The 8,563-nt window shown below is 37.9% G+C and overlaps 1 long non-coding RNA gene across 1 annotated transcript; it reads right to left on the minus strand.

The window, feature by feature from the left end:
* Positions 1 to 289: 289 nt before the first annotated feature.
* LOC133667816 (uncharacterized) lies at positions 290 to 4,074 on the minus strand. The gene is made up of 2 exons (XR_009833439.1): positions 3,962 to 4,074; positions 290 to 3,628 (listed from the first exon to the last, which is right to left on the minus strand). It is a non-coding gene; the product is annotated as an uncharacterized LOC133667816 (long non-coding RNA).
* Positions 4,075 to 8,563: the final 4,489 nt, after the last annotated feature.

The raw sequence follows: 8,563 nt of genomic DNA on the forward strand, positions 1-8,563 counted from the left end.
TATTTCAAATAGCTTGTCTTTTATCTCAATTTAAAGATGTGCCGTTTAATTTGGATAACTCCATAATTAAGGCTAAATCCAGAAGAGAAATGGATTCTATGAGCGAGATGGATTATTTAAATAACTTTTGAAATACTTCTTTGATATTACGATTATTATAAACTATAATAAATTTATTTTTATTTACAACTACGCGTTTTAATTATAACTTCATTTAATTAAATCACGCTTAAGTAATATGTAATTTCATCTTTGTGATGTATAAAAGTAATTTTTATACTTATAGATATCAATTTATAGCATTTCTAATAATAATTTGCTAAATACAATTTTATACAATTCAAATTTCAAACTTTATATATATATGAATTTGTATAAAAAATTCTTTTTTAACCTATGCATACATATAGTATGATTTAAATTACAATTGTTTAGATGCCTATTTTTAACAAAAATATTACAATTTTTTTATACCTGCCTACCTCTACATTATCCTCAATTTAAAAATTTAATCAAAATAACACGATTTTAAGAAAAAAAAATTCTCTAGATAAAAGGAAATTTCACACACAGATTAAAGTAAATAAGTTTTGAAATATTTTGAATTATTATTATATGAAACGAATATAAATGCTTACACGATGTATATCAAAATCAAACTGCCCATGACGTGTCCGATATCATTTTTTTAAAGAATTTCTCCGGGCGGTGTTATTAAACGATAAACGTTCTTTTTTTTTTCCTCCGTTTTTTTTTTGCCAGAAATATTTTCCCTGGCAGTGGGCAAATGACGCAACGCGATAAAGAGGGACTAATTGCGAACGTAGCCAGGGATAGGTGGATAGGTGGGTCGGTTGTCCAACTTTCAAAATAAGAGCAGATTCGCTCGAGGGTGCAATTAATCACGGCGAAAAGAGAATTGCCTTCCGGGGTTTTATTAACCAATTACCTGGGACGCGGTATATTTGATGCTCCGAATAAATAGCCGGCAAACAGCGCCGGCGAATTCATTAGGGGATCATTGGGTCAGCATAGTCAACTTTATCATTCCCTTTTGCTGTTCGTTTGATCGTGATACCGAAAAGTTGAAATGTCCATAAATTTTGAAAGTATACTTGTTTAACATCTAAACACCCACTCGAGAAGTGGGATATGTAGGAATATGAGATAGAATAGAAGTAGAATTTTAAGATTTTATTTTATATTGTAGTAACGTTTAAAATAATGGTTAAAATTTTAATAAATCTAGAGAAGAAATTTATTGTTGTTTATCAGTATTTCGTTTTATTTAATGATGATGAATTTTCTGCAAGTTTTTACATATACGCATGTTTCGTTGGAATTTATTTCATGATTTTCAAAAGATCAGAGAATATATTATAATAATCATGGTTTTGGTTTTTTTTTAGAAATTGTTAAAATTTGTTATCTATTAAAAATCGAAAGTATATATTTTTTGTGTTCGAAATTAATTAAATTTCCTAATTAAATGAGATGCTGACAATTATTAATAAATAATAAGGTGATTTTTATCGATAACATTCATCCAGAAAATAAATGAATAAACTCGAAGAAAAAAGAAAAAGTTTTAAAAGTTTTGAATTTTATAATTATAATTCCCCAATGCTCGTAATAAATATTATGAGCTCATTTGGACAATTGGATAAAAAAATTACAAACTTAGAGCGGTGAAACTCGTTATTCCATTTACACATCGATTGGAAAATTTTTTTAAAAGAATTATCTGTTAATAATTATCATCATTCTTGCAACTCTTGCATTACTGCCATCCTCTAACATTTTGATTAAAATTAAGGTTTATTTATTTTTAAGTGAAAACAAGAAAGTAGCACAATCTCTTGTGCAAAACTGACGATGTACAAAATTGATTAGTCAGCTGTTTACGTGTTGTTTTCGCAGTTAGTTAAACGCGATTTTTATTCTAAGAAATGAATTATTATATATGTTTATTACTTAATTAATTTTAGCATTTTATATAAAATTTTATAAATATATTTTTTCAATATTTTTTTTTTAAGACACTACTACTACTTTAAGACACAGGAGATCAAAAAATAAATATTGCGCGTGAAAAAATACTTCACATTCGACATGCAACGACGAGGAAGATATAATTTACAACGCACAAACTTGATATAAATTCAAAACTCAGGAAAAGAAACGAAAAAAGGAGGAAGGAAGGAAGGAAGTTCTATGCAAAGCACGATGCCGTTTTCGAAAGCGTGATTTCGTGAGAGCAAGCGTGCGCTACATTGTGCGAGATGAGCCGTGAGAGATGAAGAAGAAGAAGAAGAAGAAGAAGACGAAGAAGAACGTCGAAAAAGAAAGAAGACGTCAAAGAGGATGCGGCGACGATATAGAGAATAGCGTATTGCAGTTTAGAGGAGCGCAGTGTGCGGTTTAGTAACGCGTAGCGGCGGGCGTAGCGTGTGGCGTGCATACCACCGTGGTTGTATGTCTCGTCCGATCTCGTCTCTCTCCCCCGCAGCCTCGCCTCTCTCGCTCCCACCTTCGCGGAGGTATCAGCGGCGGCACCCTTTGATCTCCCTGGCCACGCCCCCTTTTTTCATTTTTTCACTCCTTAAAAGGCAGATGGACAAAGTGTATTGTAAAGTGGGCAGCAAGCCCGGGAAGACAGTCAGCGAGGAAGAGGGTGCGAGTGAAACGCACGGGAGGATAGATCACGAGGGACGGAGAGAGAGAGAGAGAGGAATGGGCAGAGGTGATAGAGGAGGCGAGAGACCGGAAAGAGCGAGGAGGAGGCATCCTGGTGAGGCTGTTGGCTCCGTGTCCAGTTACAATTATTAAGGACTCTCCGCTGCTCGGGCCGCGGAGATTGAGAAAGAGGGAAAGGGGAGAAGGAGGCAAGAATAGGGCGAATGCTTCGCTAATTATCCGATCCCCGCGTCTTGAGGCTAATGGGCCGGGGAAAAGGGACAGAGAAGTTCTCGAGCGAGGCCGGCAATATCCAATTGATCATCCGACAAACCTTGCTGATGAACGAGGAACTTCCTATACCACGTCCCGTGTAAAACCTGCCATTCTGATAGACACCAAACAACCGATTAACCGTCCCGTTCCTTCGTATTCGCGTTTTGTTTCAACCAGTTTTGTCGGCGAAAATCCGATTTTTCCCTAAACTGTCAAAAATTACGGGGATCGTCAAATTGGGACCAGCCTTTCCAATCGTTAATCGATGAGAAATTCATTCCCTTGAAAGAAGAATGGCAATGTACACGATCTGACACCGATCTTTCTCCCAGACACGCGTAACAGGGAACCTTTCTTGAGTCTGACACGGCTAATCCATTTCACGGTTCGATCGCATAGCGAGTCGGGAATCCTCTCTGTTCGCATCGGGCTATTCAAATTTTTGCGAATCACGGTGGTCTCGAGGCGGCGGCTCCTCCCAACAGTAGGCATCCACTTGATTTCCGGACGCAGTAACATAACCTACTAACGTGCCTCTGAATGACGTTCCGCAAGTGAGAATCAAAGCATCGTTCAATTCTTTTTTTTCTTTCCTCGCCTCGGCCGGAACAATGCCTTTTTATTTTTGCTTTCGCCTCGGCCACGTAATTGTTACTTACTCTTCGTACCGTTTTTGCTGCAAATTATTCTGTTTTTAAGAAAATAACGTCTTAACTGGAACACGATAATGTCTTCATTGGAATATGAAAAATAGAAAAAGGGGACGGAGAATGGTTATTATTGCTCACGTTTCTCACGAACGTTGTACGTAGACTGCCGGATATCGATTATGAATTTGATTTTTCCACCGAAAATCTTGCGTAGAAGGAAAACGAAAGAGTGTCAATCGAGCGATAAAGAGAATATTATTTAAATATACCGAAATATCACGTTTAATATTTTGAATAATATTAAAATAAGAGATAGTGTTTAACTTGAACCAATTCAAATTACAAACTTATTTACTTACTGGAAATATTTCGATAGTTAGTGAACTTGCTTCAAACTCATTTTACAAATTTTTCGACGCATATAAAATTTAAACATTGTTCGAGTTTAAGAAGGAAAAACACTTTTCTTCGCTCGTTGCAATTTACACGAGTTTATATACGAGTTTGGAAAAAAAAAGAACCGACAAACTCGATATCCGGATTCCAACGTATCGGTTACACGCATAATCATTATCGTGTAATGAACCGAGCAATATCGACGAGTAATACGTGTAATAAAGCAACCATGTGATTCGAATGTTCACGAACCCTGGCCACGTTTCCGCATCTTCGGTTTAGTTTAGCCATTCTAATAATTGTTTTATAATAGTTACGAAATACGAGGTAGTAAAGTAATACCAGGTTTCAGCCAGGCCTGATCGCTAGTTTATCGCGCGAGTGGTCGTGGTATATGATTTCGAGGTCTTTCCGCTCGAACTCGAGTTGCTGGTCGGAAAATCATCGTTCGTATCCATCTATCGTACAGAAACGATCCGGCAGCCTCTTATAGTCGCACGAACCGTATTGTTTCACAACCGATCCACGATCTCGTTTATAATTCAACGAATCGCGAGATTAACCCCTTTTATTCCCCTCCCCCAACCCAAATTGTTGGGAAACGTTTCAGAAGTTTCAATTTGTCGAATAATCGAATGCATTATCCCGAATATCGAATACACGCGAGAATCACGGAGGGATTCAAAGTGGTCACGGAAACGCGCCAAGGCAATTTTCGGCGAATGCAAATGGAGTGTCGACGAGTTCATTATGGAAGAATCTGTGCGTATCCGTGGACAAGCCGCCGGATCTTTTGTGCGACGGCCTTTCTTTGCTGCGGTCAGAGCCAATAACTCGGCTCGATTTTCCTCGGCAATAGCCGGTGACGTAACGCGGCACACCAAAGTGGAGAACGCAACGAGGAGGATCCTCGTCATCCGCCATCTTATACGAGAACACCGAAGGATGTGGTTATTAAAATTGCAGAGGAGGGTTACGTCGGGGGCCCGTACTTCCTCGAGGTAACGAGTGTTCGAGAGAGAGAGAGAGAGGGACTCGTTGACACAGAAAAATTCGGTGTGTGCGCGAGTGCGTGCGTGTTGTCACGCACACACGATGACTCACCGATTTTCCACGTAACGTTGTTTGCACGCACTTGGACGTGGAGCGCCGGCTATCATTACCCGTGGCACAAAATGGAGCGCAAAAGTATATAAAAGTCGTGAGAGTTTTTTCCACGGGGAGAAGTGGTGGAGGATGGTTATAAGCTTCTTTTGTCCGTATACATTCGTTTCTTTCGTTTATTGCAAACAGAGGAAGAGGGGTTCTCGTCACGAACGAGCGACATTTCTGAGACCATTTAGCCGGCTGTGCGTACCGGCGAATAATGTACAAATTGGCACGTATTAAGACGTAGGTACCCACGGCAACAAAAGAATCGTGGGGACGGGTCTTTAAGGACATTAAGCGCCATTTTCGAGGCAACATCGTTCCACCGTCTGGCTAATGGAGGGAAATGCATTAACTGGTGATTTTCGACGTGCTAGATCTTCGGCTTAAGGAACCGTGACAGTTAAAAATCTCGTTTTTTTAAGAAAATCGAATCGTGTCGATAACAATTCGTTTAATTCGTAGCTAGATTTCTCTGAATTAAAGTATTTCGATTTCCTTAATTTACAAACTTTCCAAACGTTTGTATACTCAGAGAAAATTTGCAAAATTTCCAGTCTCGTGATCTGAGAAAATAATATATAAAAACATACGAAAAAATAGTTAATTTAAATTTATAGAAGAATTTGATTTGTAGAAAGTATTATTACAGCGTGTAAGCATCTATCTGTAATGCGCGTCATACGGAGAAACTATTCGGGACGAATCAAGACAATGGTTCAAAATTTAATGATTCTTTTAATATGCAACACTTTACTTCGAAATGTCATACCGTGCATACGGCAGCTTGCATATTTAACTGCGTAAGTTCATCCAGCGCGACAGTGTGACACGAAGGAAAAAGCTGCTGGTCGATAGTGTCTCTGTTAATTTGAAAAGTTCCGCGGAAGACGCGAATCTCAGATTGTTCGATGCACATGCGATTGCAAAACTCGAATACTTGCAATCGATTTCTGGCTTCGCCGATCCAATATTTCAGACAACGAATATTTCTGTTCGTTTTTATGAATTTATTCAAGCTTCACTTGTGTCGTAATAATATCCCATTTTATCTTTGTTCTTCTATTGTAACATATTAACAAAATTCCAATCAAGTTAAGCGAATTATCTTATGTATTATTGCAAGATCGATAAACTTGGAAACGGGAAATTAATCAAAGAGTAAAATAGGATTTATTTAAAAATAAAATATTTTGAAAGCTAGCGTCGTTAAATACCATAACTTCATTAATTACTATAAATTAAGGATTTGTAGTTTCTTTCTGTTTAGATGTTTCCTAGATATTGAAAATGTAGGTCAAGTCGAGGTTTGTTACACTTTTCACGACGATGATTTAACGATTGACCAGGTGAAAGAGACAAACAATAGAGGCGGATCTTGATCGTAATCGACGTTGCTGACAGGAAAATTTATAGTTGATCCGCCATTTCGTAGAAACGTAGAAACGGTTATCCTGTAATAAACGTTACGTATTGGCAATACGATGGAAAATATAATCAAATGAATTAAATTACGTCCATCCTATTTGCCAATGTGCGACAATTACCATATAGAAAGCAACGATCGTTCGTACGAACCTACGTGACTGACATCGCGGTGTTAATGATAGCAGACCGATTACCGACGTACACGCGAAGCACTCGTAAACAGTGAGCTTGTAAACAGGCCGGCTCATTGGCCAAAGCCAGATAAGGCGGAAAAGCTTTGCGTCGTTCACAGATTAACGAGGCTGACTAAAACTGAAAGCCGTTGCCCGGATGTGTACCACCATTTTCATCTATCATCGTCCGATGAATCGTGGCTAAAGAAGGAGCAATTTTCGCATCCAACCTTTCAACCGATCGTTCCGTGCGCGTGCGCGAAATATGTGTGAATATCGGATGATATTGCCGGGGAGGTGCACCATTCACCCGAAAGAATGGCCATTGAAACGGTTTATTTAAAGTTCTCCGAACGCGACACAATGGGCAGGGTGGTAATTGTCGATCGTCCGTTTGCGCCAGAGTTTCGAGACCATCGGCAACAAAGTGTCAGAATCGAACGTGGAACGCCAAGTGTGTAACCGGAAGGCAATTACGGTGAAAATAACAGCGTTGTGCATTAACTTGCGAGATGGCGGTGCAACCCCCGTCGCGTCGTAACCCTGCAACCTGCCTCCTCGCTTATTATTTCCGATGCCGTTTAATTTCCGCTTTCATAACGGATTCCACTCGCCTATTCCTTCGTCTCGATTATTCGTCCACAGTAGAACTTCCATTATCCTTAATATCTAAACGTTCCACTAAGCGAACCTTCTGTTACTCCGTGTATACGCTGTTGTTTCTGTATCCAACAAGTATATGCGCACATCTTCTCGTGTTACAGCAAATAAAATTTAAATAAATGATACGTGTTCGATGCACTTATGTAATCGGAAATCCACGGTCATTGGATATTTTTCATTAAAAGAACAGAGAAAAAGGAGTAGAGTAGAAATTAACGAATTACTGTTATGGTTGATTAAGTAATATAATTTGAAATAAATCACTTAACTCGAAGATTCCTTTTTTTATATAGGATATATAAGTTCATTTCATTACATTCGAAAAGTGAAATGGAAAATTAAATTATCGTAAATAAAATTCGGATTCTATTCTTTTTATATCTATTCTCGTTCCTAGTTGGAGTTTAAAAATCATTCCCAAGTAATTGTTTTCGTTTCATTTCACTCATTTTCAATACTTTCGTGGATTGTTCAAATTTCTTAATATCGTTGATGATATCGTTCGTGAATTGGAAGAAACGAGGAAGGGAGGGACAATCATTTTAATAAAAACAATTGGAGGAATTGTGGTAAATAAGGATGGTAAACGGGACAGGGCTCGCTATTTCTTGAATATTTAATGCATCTACGACGCCGGCCATCTTGCATGTCGTACAGCATTAAACAACAAGGGTTGTTAGCCTCTTCATCTATAGTCTTACTCTTCGTGTACTCTTCGTGTGAGTTGTGCCGCCGATATATCGAGATATGACGACGGTTCGTCGAGGTGTAACATTGATTCGTGCGCTGCTCGTGTTCTTGACCGGCACATTGGGGGCCAATGTCTCTAATCGAGTCGCCATTTTGAAGCGACTTGCGATTGGGTTTCATTAAAAGAGTAGATCGATAAACTGGAGTAACTATGGATTTTTAAACGAAAATGGTTTTGAAATGGTTTGATTTTTAGATTTATATCTTTCAAAAATGAAAATATTTATTTTTTTTTGTTTAAAAATTTTATCATTAATTAAAATTTTGGAAATTTTGAAATTCTTTGAACTTAAGTTCTTTTTGGCTCGTAAAAAATTAAAGAATTACATAACTATATAACTATTTTATTTAGTAAAATTTAGATATATAATATTATATCTAAGTACTAAGAATGTAACAACG

Source organism: Apis cerana, linkage group LG1, assembly GCF_029169275.1.
Source record: "Apis cerana isolate GH-2021 linkage group LG1, AcerK_1.0, whole genome shotgun sequence".
NCBI lineage: Eukaryota > Metazoa > Arthropoda > Insecta > Hymenoptera > Apidae > Apis > Apis cerana.